The sequence below is a fragment of the Triturus cristatus genome, chromosome 3_2 (genome assembly GCF_964204655.1).
Source record: "Triturus cristatus chromosome 3_2, aTriCri1.1, whole genome shotgun sequence".
Taxonomy (NCBI): domain Eukaryota; kingdom Metazoa; phylum Chordata; class Amphibia; order Caudata; family Salamandridae; genus Triturus; species Triturus cristatus.
In genome coordinates, this window is record NC_140584.1 from 1,161,530,612 (window position 1) to 1,161,548,573 (window position 17,962).

Consider the following 17,962-nt stretch of genomic DNA (forward strand, 5'->3'; position numbering starts at 1 on the left):
AGCAGGGATAGCAGTGGGAAAATCCCAGACTTCCTGTAAAAGGCCAGTGCCTGAAGCCAAACCACCAGCTCTGTGACTCAGTGGCACCAGAACCTGCTGGCATCTCAGTGAGCCTATAAAAAGAACAGGCTGCAAGCGAGGCTACTTATAACACACCACCTCACACCCCTGGGAAGGACACTTGAGGTCACAACTGTGTCTGGGTGCAGCGCCACACAGAAAACACACAGCCAACAAGCAAGACGCACCAGTGTCCTGGGCTTCACCTACAGGTTCAGTGCAGAGAGGGGACCAAGTGTGTCACTGCTGTCAGATCCGGTGGCTCCAACTCCTGTCCACACAACCGTAAGTTGATGTCTCCTAAACTCCTCTTCTCCATGTCTGGGTACCGAGGAAAACCATTATCCACGCAGGAAAATAGGAGTTATTTCCAAGACAAAGCCTTTTCCTTTGGACTTACAACCACATTCAAGTATTCTCAGCTGTTTTCCATTTAATACTCCTGTTTGTTATTCAGTACTGCTTTATATAATTAAATACCACTAAATACTGTTGAATATCCTTGAACACAATAAAGTACCAGTGAGTACCCAGGAGTGCCACAGAGTGCCAGTGGACATCAGTGAGCATGACTGAGTGACAATGTACCCCAATCTGTCTCACTGGATTGGGGTAACACTGACCCTAGTTGCTTACAGGATATCAACGTTAAGGTCTGTGATAGTCTGTGCTATTCCATGACCGTCCTCTCCACATGACTATGACCGCGGTCCATGTTCCCTGACTCTACTGGATTCAGGGAGCCGAGTCCGCAGAGGAATCAATGGCAGCGGAGATCTGGTTATGTCTCAGGCCATGTTCTGCGTAGGGCGATGGTCACGCCACGGATAGCACTGGATATATAGGATCTAAAAATCAGCTGTTGAAATGTGGTTCATTTTATATCCACCGTCATCATTCCACATTGTTCGTTCACCTCGAACACGCCTTTCTATGAAAATATGGAGAGTTCACTCAGGTCCCCTCTCAAGTCTTCTTTAGGTATATCCCTCATTTGTTCTTCATTTCCATCTCTCTTTTACCTTTGTTAACCTTCATTCTTTGTCAAGTCCACTTTACTCTCTCACGCCTTTGTCCACTATTTTTCTCACTCGTCTCTCTTTTACCCCTATGGCCCTTCGTAACACCCTTCTCTCACTTATTAAATCGCATTGTCTCTCTTACGCTTCCCGTCCACATCTCTTTCTCTATCCCTTCCTCACATGTATATCTGCATGTATATGTGTGTATGTTTATATATATATATATATATATATATATATATATATATATATATATATATATATATATATGTATATACATACTTTTGTTAAAATGCGCAAGTCAGAGTGTATTATGGACCGACCACGCAGTGGGTATCCAGCGATGATTTGTAACGCTCTGCCTGACTTAGCATTTTGCTTCTCGCATTATTTCATATTCACATGGTTTTTTAGTGCAATTGTATTTTAATTTTGTTAATACCCCGACAAGAGCAGCTCCATTTATGGTATATATTTTATGTTTATTGTATGCTTGTATTTGGGTTTCGTTATGTCCAGCTGCGCAAGCACAGTATGTTTTCCGTGTCTATTTCCTGCTTAGTGGTAAAAAGTGGCATTTAAGGGCCTGACAATGGCGGCCACACTGTGTGAACAAGGTGGTTGTGTCCACCGAAATGCGTCATTCCATCTGATGCCATTGTCTGCCTAAATATATTTTTTTGTTTGGATATCATGTTGCCGGTGCCTGCTTTCACGTCAAGAAGTGGCAGGATTTTAATGATATATATATATATATATATATATAGCACAAATCTAGCTATGAATCAATGGAGCACTGTACATAATGTGAGGGTGTGGAATTTGCTCAGAAGCATGAGATGTTGAGTCAAGTGCCAAGACAGGAACATCTCTCTCTCTCTATCTCTCTCTCTCTATCTCTCTCTCTCTTTCTGTCTCTCTCTCTCTCTCTCTACTCTCTCCATCTCCCTCTCTCTCTGCTCTCTCCCTCTCTCTCTCTCTTCTGCCCGCCGCCTGCCTCCCACCTCCCCCAGGGACATATTGGTGTGGAGAAGGCAGAAGGGATGGTGATGATGCACCTCTTTAATCAGTGACATTGGAAGTGTTACACATGGTCATTGTTTGAAAGCAGACGCCGCAGCAGACCCGAGTTGCTCACGTGTCCTTTCATATACTAGAGAATTTATAGGTTTGTTTAATCTTGGGTTTAAGTTTTTGGTGTTGGTTTGAGAGGTTTCCTTTTTAGTCCTGGTTCCTGGGCCCAGTCTTGATCTCCCACAGGTACTTCTTCTCAGTCGCTTTCCTGATAGGAACATCACTTCCTGCGGAAGAGAAGGCGGCAGCCCGGCCCTCCATGCAGCTTGTGGCTCTCCTCTCTACCATGAACCTTCCCTATCCATATACAGATGCCTCAGAGGGGTGGTGCTCTGCGTTCCTCTCCTCCCTAAAGCTTGATTGTGAATCTCTTCATGGGGTGCAATTCTAGTGTTTTTCCTGGATTCTCATTGGCTTAATTTTGTAGTAAGACCTCTACCGTCCAGCCTAGTTTATATGCATACACGCCACTAGCATCTGTGTCATGGCGATCATTCTTGGCAGACTGCTAAAACCCTGGCTTCTCATTGGCTTAATGCTAGTGTAAGACCTCCCTTGTCCAGCCCACTGTGTTTGCATGCATGCCTCCAGCATCTGTGCCATGGTGATCATTCATAGCAGAGTGCTGAACCCCGACTTCTCAATAGCTCAACACTAGTGTAAGACCTCCCTTGTCTGTCCCACTTTATATGCAGGCCCGCCTCCACCCTCTGTGTGGCAATCATTCATGGCAGAGTGCTGAAATCCTGGCTTCTCATTGGCTTAATGCTAGTGTAAGACCTCTCTTGTTCATCCCACTTTATTTGCAGGCCCGCCTCCAGCATCTGTGTTTATGTGTCATGGCGATCATTCTTGAAGGAGCGTTGAAATCCTGGCTTCTCATTGGCTTAATGGTGATGTAGGACATTCTCTGTGCCACATGTGATGCTCAGGTAACAGGTCTGCAGTGGAGAGGCTGCAGAGCATGCTCCATTATTGTTCGCCACTCAACCAGGGGGATACTACCACAGCCATGGGGCCTATGTCACTGTTTGACCCAAAACTGAACACCGAGTACTTCCATTCCAAACCTGACGCTCAAGGTAGCAAAGCAAAGAAGTCAAAGGCTTATTCAGGGAGGTGAAGTGCAGAAGAAATTCAAAGCTCAAACATGTGACACCAATTAACAAATTATTGCTCTTTTAGTGTTTTTACTTGAAAATGAAAAGCACCTTAGTCCCAGGGCACAGATAAATGCTACATGTTGGGACGGGAAGTCTCCTGCATGTCTCTAGAGAGAGTGCTTCCCCTGCCTTATGCTAATCTCAATCAATCAATCAATCATGACATTTGTATAGAGCGCTACTCACCCGGAAGGGTCTCAAGGCACTGGGGGAGAGGGGTCCGTTACTGCTCGAAAAGCCAGGTCTTGAGTTGCTTCCTGAAGGAGAGGTGGTCCTGGGTTAGCCGAAGGTGGATGGGGAGGGAGTTCCATGTCTTGGCTGCCAGGTAGGAGAAGGATCTTCCTCCGGCGGTGGTTCTGCGGATGCGTGGGACGGCGGCGAGGGCGAGGCTGGTCGACCGTAGCTGGCGGGTGGGCGTGTAGAAGGTCAGGTGGCTGTTGAGGTACTTGGGGCCCAAGTCGTGGAGAGCCTTGTGTGCGTGGGTGAGGAGTCTGTACGTGATCCTCTTCCTGACGGGGAGCCAGTGCAGGTCTCTCAGGTGGCCGGTGATGTGGCTGTGTCGGGGGATGTCCAGGACGAGTCGTGCGGAGGCGTTCTGGATGCGTTGGAGTCTTTTCTAAAGTTTGGCTGTTGTTCCGGCGTAGAGGGTGTTTCCGTAGTCCAGTCGGCTGGTGACGAGTGCCTGGGCAACCGTCTTCCTGGTTTCGGTGGGGATCCATTGGAAAATCTTTCGGAGCATGTGCAGGGTGTTGAAGCATGGTTATGAGAAGGTGTTGACTTGTCTGGTCATCGAGAGGGAGGAGTCCAGGATGAAGCCCAGGTTACGTGCGTGGTCCTTTGGCTTGGGGGTGGTGCCCAGGGCAGGGGGCCACCAGGAGTCGTCCCAGGCGGAGGGCGATGATCCCAGGATGAGGACTTCCGTCTTGTTCATCTCCAGGCAATTCACTTAAAAGCTACTGTATGCTTTCTATATCCCTACCTCAGTGAGCATGACAATCATACATGTCCACTGAGGGTCTCCCTGTTTACATGGATTGAGACCCTAGAGCTTGGCTCTGAGGTCGAGGGGGCATGCCTAGTGCACACCTATTTTTTAGAGAGTGGCTACTGCCCTCTCTATTAAGGCTGTGGTAGACTGACAGTTGTGGCAACAATAAATCTACATTCAGGAGGGGCGAGTCCCTAGGCACCCTTCTGACCAAGTCTGTGCAGTCTGCCATGCCTGTGGTCCTGTTGCCTTTGTCTACCTGACGTGTGTTTGAGAGCCTGTGGGTGTACTGGGGAAGAATGGTGAGCTGAGCCAGTGTGAGGAATGCATACTGTTCTGCTGGAAATCCCAGCTCCCCCTGTGCCCCTCCCCATTTCCTTGGAAAGGCCTGGTGGGCTGGGGTAGACACTCAGCTCTTATCTGGGTTTAGCTGCACTATCTCTGCTAAGAGGACCCTTCCCCACTGGCCAGTGCCTCCTGGTCTGGAGTTAACTAAAATTCCTCTTTAGAGATTTGCACAGGCTAGTACCAGGAAACATGGAGGGTAATTGTGCATGCTTTTAGCCATGCATTGCACATGCCATGAATGGTTTGTGATTGGAGGTGTATTCAGGATGCAAAAGTAGCAGACCCTCTGATCGGATGAGCCTATCAATCAGAGGTGATAAAAGTCTGGCCTGAGTGGTCAGCTGTTGTTCAAGACTGGTCTATGACTGAAGAGGCGACCACACCAGGTCCGTCTGAAGATAGCCAGGTAGGAGATAAGACACTGCTCACTGCCTCTGCAACTAAAGGCAGTTTTCTCTATGACGGATGGAGTCTGCTGCCAAGAGTTCAAGGAGAATCCAGGGCATCAGCAGCATGGGAGGAGACCAGCTGTTTCTGTGAGACATGTGGAGCGTGCACTTTTGAACAAGGAAGTTACAGACAGCTGCCCAAGGTGTGGAAAGGAAGCTTACAGCACATCAAGGGAGTTGGGGTGAAAAGGAAGCTTGCGGCACATCAAGGAAGCTGGTGTGGAAGGAAGCTTGCAGCACATCAAGGGAGCCAGAGAGGGGAAGCTTGATTCTAGTCCTTGAAGGTGAGATCAAATCCCCTCTAAGCTCCTCCCCTGCGCTGTGGGAGCCTGTACAAGCAGTAGCTGGGATAGAGGCCAGTGAAATAGGCCCCCACCTTTCTTTTTGTGATCTCTGGGGGTATCAGGGTGAACTGGCACTCTGTCCAGCCACTACCCCCCTACAGCTTGCCAGTGGCTTCTGGACTAGTGGGACTCCAGTAAACTGTGCCAAGACATCAGGCACCTGTGGTCAGATCCCTGACACCACTAGAGCGGTGTCGTCACTCACGACAGGAGGGCACTTCTGTTGCTTTGGGTGGGGGTTATGGGGCTGATCAAGAACATTTGACTTCACATCATATGCGGAAACTATATCCTTTCAATCCAAAGATTGGTATCAAGGCTCTAGTGAATGAGAGCAGCTCTGTGTAACATGGTCTGTAATATGCAATGCTTATTGTGTGTTTTCATGTTAACTGTGTTTTTATAGTGCTTGGCGTCTAGGCACTATAATACTGTTTGGGGGCAGAACTCTGTCCCAGAGGGTTGTAGAGACATCTGGTTTTCACTGTTTATCCTTATGTGTAGTATAATTATCTTGTGTGTATCAAAGTACTTCTCTTTTATAAAAAGTAAAGCACTGACTGGACATTGAGTTTATCAGCTGGTGGTACGGTGTGCACTGTATTCTGAATGTCTTACCCCACCTCACCTCCTTGAGTAAGCCTTGGACTGCTCTGTCTCGCTACCCTGAGAGAGTCAAGTGCTGGAGAGGAGTACTTGGTTACCCAGTTTTGGATCCACTAGTACTGCGGCCCCAGGACACCAGTGGGGAACACTCCAGTTGATGCAATTGGAGCGCAGTTACCCCGGAGTGCTCTGGTGCCCAGGAAGCCAGGTCTAACACTACACATGATATTCAATGGGCAAAAGTAATACACCCAGTTGTCACTGAGCTAGTACTACCGTGACGCAACTCCCAGGTTCTTATTTCTAACTTAAAAATATCAGGACATAAACACCTAAAGTTGCTCCAAGGTTTGCAGGGTACAATGTTCTGGGTGTATGTCTTAATTAGGCGTGTGTGAAATTTGCATAATATGCTTCTGCATTTTTACGTTAAACTTCGTCAAAATTGCCCATAATTACTTCAAATGTTAATCCGTCATTTCACACTATATTTTAGCATGAAGTGCACCTTTGCATCAGTTTTTGCCATGAGAACCAATTTAACAAAAGCACTGAAAACAACAGCCACTGGCGTTCTGTTATTCTTGTGTGCTAGCGATAAATCTTTACCACAAATGTTGTGCTTGCTGTACATTTTTAGTACAAATTTCTGTAAAGTGGCATAATGGAATATTTGCAGGAATTTCACATAACGAGCATAATGCAAAATTCCTGAAATTACCTGCATTGCTCCGGTGAAATGTACATTTCGCCCAGAACAAGGTTAAATATTGATAACAAAAATATCATCTGGTGTAAATATTGTGGCCTCAATATAATTTACAAACACATCGCTTTGTTGGGTGTGGATTTTCTATTAGGCAATATTTTTGCAAACAACATTTACGACCCTATCTTTTTGTCGGACAGTAAACCACAATATTCTGGCTCCATACTAATTTTATTTCACTCTCAGATGCAACAATAGTAAAGGTGGCAAGATATGGTGCTTTATAGGCCAGATGAGACCATACAGATGTCTCCGCACTAACTGCTACTTCTCCCTATGGTAAAATCTCGGGAAAAGTAAAAAATCTTCTTAAAGTTGGAAACGTTGGCAAAATATTTAAATGTTAAACATCAATGAAAATTAATTTTAGATATTTTTGAATGTATAACTAAGAAAACACAATGCTACAGCACTAAGAACTACATTTTGAAATACATCTTAAATTAATGTAAACATATTACATTTCAGCAAAATTATTTTTAAGCTTTAATGAAAATATAAATTTTCAATTGAGTATTGAAAATGATGTATAGAAGTCATTAAAAGTAATTGAATTATATTTAATAAAATGTTTTGTTACAATAATTTTACATTGAAAAAGTTATTACATTATTTTATAATTAGATAAAAAAAGATGTCCTATTTTATAAATGTTTTTATACCTTAAATTATATTATGCATATTTGTAACTATTTAAAATAATAGAATTTAATTTAGCATTATTTTCTATGAGTTTTTATTTAAAGTTCCTAACTCCATTGATTTTAACCCCTTCCCCACTCATGACGGAACCACTCCGTCATGAGCCACGGTCGCCGTGTGCTCATGACGGAGTGGTTCCGTCATGCTGCGGCCGTTGGCGGCCGCGCCGCCCACGCGGCGCTAATTCCCCGCCTGTGCGGGCGATTAGCGCAGTGGGCGGAGTCATGACGGAACCACTCCGTCATGAGCACAGCTCAACCACGGCTCATGACGGAGTGGTTCCGTCATGAGCACCGCGCCACCGCGCTGCCCCCAAACCCCCCCCCCAGCGCTGCGGCGGAATTCCCGCCGCAGCGAAAGGGTTAATAGGAGTGAGTTGCATTACCAGTAATTGGACATGTGTGGTGAAAGATTTCAGCTCTGAGCTTGTTGGCTGTAGAAACTTCAAAAGTGCAGTTTGGGAATAGCAGTGGGCTTAATTTTTGTGGATGGGCTCCCTAAACCCTTCTCTAAGCTCCCTTAACTTCTCTTTGCTCCTCCCTATTTCCCTCCCTTTCAGTAGTAAGTATTGTGTAGTTTCAGCCACTGCCCCGTCCCTCCCACATTTATTATTCAAACGTATACTAATGTGTGTGGAGCCACTCACTCATTGCAGAGCTCTCCGCACAGGAAAAGATAGGAGAGGCAGAGAAGTTAACTCCGCATGTAGGTTTGTGAATAGCATTTTGCAGTACGTTTTGTAGTACTATTAAACATACTACAAAATGCAGTTTGTTAAAAGGCCCCATTGTGTTTATCCGGTGTGTCAACTTATTTCTGCCTTCTCTAAGCACCCTAAGGCTGGGGGGCATTCACCAGGACAATGGGAACTCTGTCTTCCTTCCTGAGCCTGTGTTCATCCTCAAGCTTCCTGTGGCGAAGCTGTGTTCATAGGAGAGAAGCAGAGTGAGAAAGATCCCACCAGAAACAGAACTACTTGGTGGATTCATCAAGTCTGTGAATCAATCTGCCATTAGTATGGGCAACGCTTGTTTTTTTCCAACAGTCGGACTCTTGTATATTCGTCCCTCTTTCCCTTCTCTTCCTATTTGTGTCAAGAAGTCATCAGTAATGCTCTGCCTCACAATTTATGTCACTTCTCAGTCCCTCGTCATTTCACTCATCTCCACATCCCTGCTCACTCTGGACCTAGTGGTACCAGCTATGTGTTTGTAAATCCTCTACTCAGAGTTCAGGACCAAAGGATTACACTGTTCCTCTCATCCCATGCCAGGCATCACATCTCTTCCCACTCCCCCCGTCCCTCTGTGGTGCACCCCCTCCTCCATGGCTTTAATCCCTTCTCTCCACCCCTCTGTGTGCTACCCCCTCCTCCGTGACTTTTACCATTCTCTCCATCCCTCAGTGGTCTAACCCCTCCTACGTGACTTTATTACCACTTTCTCCATCCCACTGTAATCCACCCCTGCCTCCATAGCTTTATTCCCACTTCCTCCATCCCTCTGTGGCCACCCCTCCTCCATGGCTTTATTCCCACCCTCTCCATCCCTCTGTGGCCACCCCCTCCTCCATGGCTTTATACCCACCCTCTCCATCCCTCTGTGGGCCACCCCCGTCTCTGTCTCTTTATTCCAACTCTCTCCATCCCACCATGGTGAACCCCTTCTTCCATAGCTCTATTCCCACTCCCTACATCCCTCTGTGGGCCACCCCCTCTCCATTGCTCTATTTTCACTCTCTGTCCCTCTGTGGGCCAACCCTCCTTTGTGGCTTTTTTCCCACTCTCTCCATTCCTCGGTGGTCCACCCCCTCCTCTATGGCATTAAACCCATCTCTCTCCAGTCCACCATGGTCCACCCCCTCCTCCATAGCTTTATTCCCATTCCCTCCATCCTTCTGTGGGCCATCCCCTCCTCCATGGCTTTATTCACACTCTCTCAAACCCTTAGTGGTCCACCCCCTTCTCCGTGTCTTTATTCCCACTCTCTCCATCCCGCTGTGGGCCACCCCCTCCTCCATGGCTTTATTCCTACTCTCTCCATCCTTCAATGGTCCAAACCCTCTTCCAAGGCTTTATTCCCACTTTCTCCATCTTTCTGAGGTCCACCACCTTCTTCAAGGCTTTATCCCATCTCGCCATCCCTCTGTGGGCCATTCCCTATTCCGTGGCTTTATTCCCACTCCCTTCATCCCTCTGTGGTCCACCCCTTCCTCCATGGCTTTATTACCACTCCCTCCATCCTTCAGTGATCCACACCCTCCTCTGTGGCTTTATTCATACTTCCTTCATCTCTCTGTGGTCCACCCCCTCCTCCATGTCTTTATTCCCATCCTCTCCATCCCTCTGTGGTCCACCCTCTCCTCCGTGGCTTTATTCCCATCCTCTCCATACCTCTGTGGTCCACACCCTCCGCTGTGGCTTTATTCCCACTCTCTCCAACCCTAAGTTGTCCACCTCTTACTCCATGGCATCATTCTCACTCTCTCCAACCCACGGTGGTCCACCCCCTCCTCTATGACTTTATTCACCCTCTCTTCAAACCTCAGTGGTCCACCCCCTCCTCCGTGGCTTTATTCCCACTCTCTCCATCCCTCAGTGGTCCACCCCTCCTCCATGGCTTTATTCCCACTCTCTCCATCCCTCAGTGGTCCACCCCTCCTCCATGGCTTTATTCCCACCCTCTCCATCCCTCAGTGGTCCACCCCTCCTCCATGGCTTTATTCCCACCCTCTCCATACCTCTGTGGTCCATCCCCTCCTCCGTGGCTTTAATCCCATCTCTCCATCCCTCTGTGGTCCACCCCCTCCTCCTTGGCCTGTGAAGCTCTGATCCTCTAATGTCAGCCAGTGACAATAATGGAAGCCCTGTGGGAAAGTGAGCGACAGAGCATCCTCGCCACAATAATGCCTCTCCCTCAGAGTGATGACGTCATGGCTAACTCCCACGCACCGGCACCTAAGATCTGACAGAACAGGAAAGTCATTGTGCGGGACTGAGACAGGAATGTGATTTCAGGGAAAGTTGTGGTAATGAGATCTCTCACCCTCTTATGGGCCATGCTGGGTTTTGAAATACGAATCCTTCTGAGGTGATCGGTTTCACAGCAAAGAGCTGAGCTCGACAAGCGAGCACTCCTCAAAGGTACTGTGTGGGTGCATTTGGCTAGGGACCGGCGAAATTATAACTTAATCAGAAGGTTGTGTAGATGAGTCATATTTGCACAGAGGCGCAACTAGAGCCAAATTTCGGGGGGGGGGGGGGCAGTAAATGCAGGGGCTCTGAGAAGGAGTGAAAACACAACAAAGGGGGATATTCTCAAGAACGTGCGATAATCATCGCCAAAATCGGTTAACGCAATGTTCCATATCACCGTCTATCGCAGGAAAATAACTGTGTTAACGTCCTATTCACAACACGGCGGTAACATGCAATAGTCTTCCGGATAACGCGTCAAATGTCCGCAATAAAGTCGCCAGGACAGCGATAAAAATCTAAACCCCAGCGTGAATAAAATTGCGCTGGGCCCAACCACGATAAAATAATCAGTGATAAGCTGCGTCAGGCGGGAAAAATCACTATAAAGTAGAGAAAAAAATACAAACAAAAGCAAAATAACTGCGAAGCACAATGGAAGTAGCCGGAGCAGGAACAGAGGATGACCAGAACCCCACAAGCCCCCCGGAGGCCCAGGCCGGGACCTCGGGGTCAGGGAAGGGCAAGGACAAGAAAAAGAGGAAGACGCGGTTCAGTCCGCAGGAAAACAGGATCCTGATAACGGAGGTGGTAGAACACCATCAACTACTGTTCGTCACCTCCACTGTGTCATTGGCAACAAAAAATGGAATATGGCAGACCATGGTGGATAAGGTGAATGCAGTCGGAGTGCTGAAGAGGACAATGGAAGAGGTCAAGAGGCGCTGGAATGATGTCAAGCACAAAACAAAGCTGAAACTCGCCAACAACCGGAAGGCAGCAATGCAGACTGGAGGTGGGAGCCCAGCGCCACAGGAGGAGCTGGATGACATGGAGGAAATGGTGTCCACAGTCATTAGTGGGGAGACGGTGGCAGGAGTTGGGGGACCAGACACTGCTCAACATGACCTGACACAACAAGAACAGGGTGAGTAACGACCAGGGCCTGGGGGACGTGGGGAGATGGGCACAATGGCACACATGCACAATTAAGTATAGCACAGTGCATACCCACAAGGACTCAGGAGCATGTCTCTGATCCCCTTAGCACACTGCAGCACACCTAGAAACAGCAAGTAGGCCCCCGTCGACTATGTGCCCAGAGGGGGCCCTTCCCACACACCACCAATCTCACAACCAACCCATGCACATGTGTCAAACCCAGCAAGGCGGCGAGTCTGTAAGCAACACTGACAATGCAAGTGACACTGCATGACAAATAGCATTGCTGCAGTCAATACATCATGAAATGTTGCACGCCACGACACTAAGGTGGCTGAGTGTGGATCCACATCCGTAAAAGAGCAGGTCACACTCTGACACATCCACGTGCACAAACAACCCCTGACGTCAACAACACTTCTGCAGACAAACCATGCCCCAGACGCCCAACTACCACTAAGAGACCAATGTACCCATGTATGCAACATCTCAGCACTGTATAAGCACAGAAGTCAAAGGCACACTGCTTGAAAAGGGATATGGGGCAAGGGCAGCAAAATCAGAGCTGCAGGGGCGACTCTCCCAAAATGCAGCAAACACACACATAACATGCAGAGCACATCATCATTGACAACGATGTGGTACAAACTGCAACACGTCCACAACAGAACAGAGGACACAACTGGTGCCGCTTGTGTGTTGAAACTGGCCAATCACATTTGGCATAGCAGGGAAATATGAGATAATGTACAAGTACAAACACACATCCGTGATGTCATTGAAATGGCCACTGTCCCGCATCAAATAGGCAGCTCCTCCCAAACAGTCGCAATGTATCATGTCATACAGTCTGTATGTAAACATGTACAATCCGTCAACATACATGTGAACACAATGTTAAACTACATCTCCCCTTCACATTGCAGAGGGAAAACCAACACCTCCTGCAGAGCAGACCGAACCTCTCTTCTCTGATGACGAAGAGGACCACCACACCTTTGACACCGACGCCCTCCAAGAGTTCATTGACAGCTACGTCAACACACCTCCAGGAGCAGGGCAGCCCAGCTGCATCGATGAGACCCCACCCCCTGCACAGACCACACAGCAGGCAGCACCCACCACCACGGCTGCCTCCCAGGACCCCCACGAACAACACATGGCCTTCCAACGCCGTGTTGGGGTGCCAGGAGAAGACAGCTGAACAGGTACGGGTGGGGTTCAACCGCATGGCAGCCAAACTAGATGCCATACGTCGGTGTCTGAGTTCCATCAGGGACAACTGACAGTCCCTAACGGACACCCACTGTCCGCTCCATGCTCTACAATGATCCATGGCTGACATCGCTGGAGTCCTGACTCTGAGACAAGAACAACTGTATAGTCAGAGTGGCTCTAGCGATGTCACCCGGGAGTTGGGACACTTGCCGAGGATCATGGAGAACATGGAGCGGACGCAGGTGGAACGAGCGGCTGCCACGGCTGCACACCAGCGAGAGGTAGCTGGGTTCCTCAATGCCCTCAAGACCCTCCTCATGACATTGCTGCCACAAGGGCTGGCGCGGAGGAATGCTGCTGCCACCACTCCATCCACATCTCCGCCCCCTGAAGTGTCAGTGCCACACAGAGAGACGGACATTCCACCTCCGGCCCCTGAGGTGTCACTGCCACACAGTTCTGGAGACAGAACACCACCAGCCACGTGTGAGGCCCATGAAACAGCAGGGGACGAAGATGCGGATGATTCTGCCTTAGTGGTAAGAAGGACGCAGTAGCATTCATCTCCACCATATGGCCTGTTTCTGCTTTGTTCTGCCCTCTGCATCATCACCTTCCACTGCCCCCCGATGCACTCTGCGACACTCACCTTGGACCTCGACATGGACTGCCATATGCTGTTTGGTCACCAATGACACAGTAATTAGACTGCAGACTGCACTATTCCTCTTCAGATTAACTTGTCATTCCCTGTAGGACTCTGGCTGGCCCTCCACTGGCCAACAATGTAAAGTGGGGTGTGCATGGCACTGTACTGCTCCAGCCACAACACTCAACTGAATGTGCATTAAACATTCATTTTCACACAGATGTATCATGTCTATGATCATTCAAGTGTGGAAGTAGGGTCAGTGATTCCCCCTCACGTCCATGTTGCTCATGTTGTGGGACTTGAGTCACATGGTGCAACATTACCGATTGCGGTCCAGGTGGCGCCGATACTACAACAGAGACACACGCATTAGTTACTTCCTTGTCCAGCCCAGTACGGAACCATGCCCAGATCCCCGGGGTCATTGTTCACACCCGTACGCTGGACTGGCATACGCCAGGCCAGCCCACTCCGCTTACGCTTACAGGGGGGGGGGGGACAACGCTACATGTCCCAGGTCTTCCCTGTAGTGATCTGCTGATCACAGGTCTACTTGTCAGCATGCCACAGCAACTCCCTCACGGCTGGTTTACATTCACACCACACCCATCCAGCACACGCGCCACAGGACATGTGACCCTGCCAATAAAAAGGGCCGGGCACACATGCTCAATGCCATTACCACTCTCTATCTGGGTGTATCAGTGTGGTTATTATTTATGCATGAGGGCCTAGGGCACTACCACATCACATTCCCCAATGCTGGAGGTGACATGATGGCGTCCCCACCACGATACTCAATCATAGAGGGTCCATGACTTGCGTTGCACAGACTTGGTGGCACCGGATACACTGCGGCAGGCACGGGCCTACCGCCACGGGACGGTGTCTTTTGGTGCACTGAGGTAGGGGCACCTTAAGTGCTGAGCGGGTGTGCAGCCTGCGATGATGCGCCGTCCTGGCAAGGATTTGTGTGAGCCCTGCTGGACCGCAGTGTAGGCCTGAGCCAGCGGCAGTGCGGGCCTACCGCCACGTGGCGTTGCCTTACGGTTCACAGAGTTAGTGGCGCCTAAAGAGCTGAGTGGGTGTGCAACCTGTGATGATTCCGTGTGCACTGATATGATCTCTGCCATTGCAAAATCAAGACCCAGAATCACGTGTGTGACTTGGTGGCCCGTGGTGCTGGGCTGCATGATGTGGAGGCTGCCAAGGTCGCGGGTCACGGGAATGGAGCTTGCACCGGCACGTGGTGGTCCCTCTTGGAGACACGCCGGTGGTGGAAGGGGAGCAGTGAGGCCTGGGTGCGCAGGGGCAGGCAATCTCTGCTGGGCGGCGGGAGGGGCTGGGGTGCAGCAGCTTGTGTGCGCAGGGGCTGGCAAGCAATGATGGCGTGTTCAATTATATGAACTCTGCCATTCATGAATCTGGACTCTGTTTCAGATAAGGGACCTGGTGGACTGCTGTGGTTGGAGACACACCGGTTGCAGCAGGTGAGCAGTGAGGCCTGGCTCCACAGTGTCGGCACTCTCTCTCCCTCTCCCTATCTTCCTTTCACTTTCTCTCTCTTTCTCTTTTTCTCTCTCTCTCTTTCTCACTCTCCTTCTCTTTCTCTCTCTCTTTCTCTCTTTCTCTCTCTGTCCTTTGAGGAGCGCATTACACACCTTCTTATCTTGAATTTTGTCTTGCAGGCTGTTACTTACAGATTGTCCAGAGAAGACACGCCATGACTCTTCAAAATTGTTGTTTTGAGTTTAATTTGAATAAAATCATTTGTTTGGAAATTCAAAGATGATTGAATGATTCTCCTTTTTCTGGCCACACATGCATCAGGGGGCCCCTCCGCAGCTGCGCAGCCAACAACCACTCAGCACTCCACACATCCGATCCTTCTTGGATGCTGGGAGTTGCGTAACTTAGGTTACGCTCACCGTAGTTGCAAGCACAGCCGCCTCATCATAAATGTAATGGTGCGCATGCGCGGCCGCATCTGCGCGGTCTTCACCCTTAGGGTGGAGCATACTATGGTTGGGTTGGTCATTCTCAACCCAACCAGGACCCAGGACGGACTGGTGCGGCCTTAATTTATTAATTATTTGGAGAATGACATGCTCAAGCCTCAACCTGGTGGAGCCCATAGACCAAAGCCTTCTTCACTCGCAGCCCATCGTGAGCATCCGAGTCTGGGGAGTTGGCAGGGACAACGCAGGGGAGTGGCTGACACGTGTGTTCTTGAGCACAGATCTGGGTGCACTTCAGTGATTGTTTTATGCCCTTGTGTCTCACATGGATGTTAAGCACAAACATGGCCACAGTATTTCATGAGCTGTGTGTTATCGTGTTTACATTGCTGGCTATCTAGCAGCTAGTCTAATGTGCCCGTGGACCAGTCGATACATTGCTGACCCCCCAAAGCCTGCCTGTGTAATGTGAACTGTCAGTGTAGAGCGATGGATTGGTTTTTGGAGTCCGGGGAAAGCTGAACTGGGTGTTAATTTACCTGTGCTTTGTTTGGCCCTTCAACGTATCACAATTTTAACCCGATAGCGTGACCGGTGTGATCTCTCTGTAAATAACTGTTCTTTATATAGAAAGTGTCAAAATGTATGCTGTAGTGTAAAATACATGCGTTTCAACCTTCTGTAGTTTTAGGGAGGTGCATTTTGGAACATCCTTGGGAGGTGGTGCAGGCCAGTAGTTCAATACCACCCTGCACATCAGGGAACCCTGGGGTGCAAGCCCAGCTTACCCACTTTGGCACGTTGTGATCCTGGATGGAATGCCTTTACCTTTGGTTTGCTTTCCATGGCCTTCAAACTTACACATTCTTTAACAGGCCGCATACCGAAGCGTTGGGAAAATAACTTGACCAAACAGGAGCATGTTTTTAAAAGTACCACTGCAAAAGGAAACTTGTCTTTGTGTTTCTGCTTAATGGAATTTCAGGATTGGACCCAATAGTAATGTTAGTTGGGGTTTTCAGGGGAGGAGAAGTGGTCGCTTTAGAGGTATTTGAATGTGATTCTAAGAAGAATTGGTCGTAACCCCGGCTTTCCCATGCTAACGCTTTGCAATTACGTCCTCTCCGTTTGCTTAACTACCTATATCTGTTTAAATCGCATGGTCTGGGACTACCGGCCACCCCCCTCCTTACTACACAAATTGCATTACTTAATTCAGCAAGTCAACACATGGGTCTTTGGAAGGCAGGGGTCACGGGACCCCTGGCCGTATTTATTAAAATATGAAAATAAAATAAATTTTTTTATAAAATAAACATTTTTGACAATTATAGAATGCACATTTCAGAACATTAGATTACATCCATTTTTGACATTGTAAGATGGGCTAACCTTAACAAATATCTAGTACAGCGTGTTTCCTAACCGAATCTAAACATCCTGAAAATTAAGCACTCTAATAATTAAGTCGGACGGCAAGGTCGCTAACCGGTGTCAGATCCTTTACAGCTACGCTCTCACGTTCGAGATGCACATGCGCCCCCACGGTAGGGCGAGGAGCGAGCCCGGGGAGCGCGGGCACAAAGAGGCCGCTTCCCGCGCTCCCCAGGCTCTTAACCCCTTCGTGGTTGCGGCCCCGCCCCCCCCGGCCCGGAAGCACACAACTACTTCCGGGGCAAGGGGGCGGGACCAGCCACCACGAAGGGGACGGGATATGGGAGGGGCCGGGCCCCGCCATGCCTGCGTGGGGGCCGATTGGCCCCCCCTTTTCTGGAGCACTTCTCAATGACCAAAATCTAGAGCAGTGTGTCATTTTGTGGCATGTCTCAGTTGAAGGCAGTGGTGGTTTGGGGACAAGCTGGGAGCATGGCTGGGGCTACATTAATGCTACTGCAATCAGCCATTAACTCGCTACCACAGAAACCAGCGTGTACCTGATGGTCTCAAAAAAGGAAGAGGAGCCCCCAAATAATATTCTTGTCTCAGGAGACGGGGATGGACCCAGGTTAATTAAGTGTGGGAAGGGATCCAATCATATCATGTCATTCATGGCGAGGGAGGGCGTTCCCACAGCACCACAGGGCACCACAGCATCATTCACACCAAGGCCCCCACCCCTACAGATTCTCAGTCTCTAGGCGTTCCCTCACTCAGGGCACCCCACACTGAACTGCTCTTCACAGTAATCCCACCCGTGGTATCCCACACTCTCCACCCGCACTCTCTACCCCCCAACACCCACGGAAATCATTTCCACCCCCCCTAGATCCACCTTGCAGGGATCATACACTCACTTTGTAATCTACTCACCCGTTCCTCCCCCCGACTCCAGTGTCCTCCTCTCCACTGATTGCTCCTCTACCCCGGGGATCCCAAACGCCACTGCTCATCCTCCAGGTTCTGTTATGTGACCCAATGTCACGAGAATACCTCTTTTCCAGTGTAAGCTTTCCTTTGAAAACTCACTGTCTTTA

The 17,962-nt window shown here is 49.1% G+C and overlaps 1 protein-coding gene across 1 annotated transcript in view; it reads left to right on the forward strand.

The window, feature by feature from the left end:
- The first annotated feature begins 213 nt into the window (after positions 1–213).
- LOC146859332 (uncharacterized) overlaps positions 214–17,962 on the forward strand; it is a 497,958-nt gene continuing 480,209 nt past the window's right edge. Inside the window, exon 1 of the mRNA XM_085650008.1 lies at positions 214–345. The gene's annotated coding sequence lies outside the window, so the exon portion shown is untranslated. The remainder of the gene's footprint in view (positions 346–17,962) is intronic.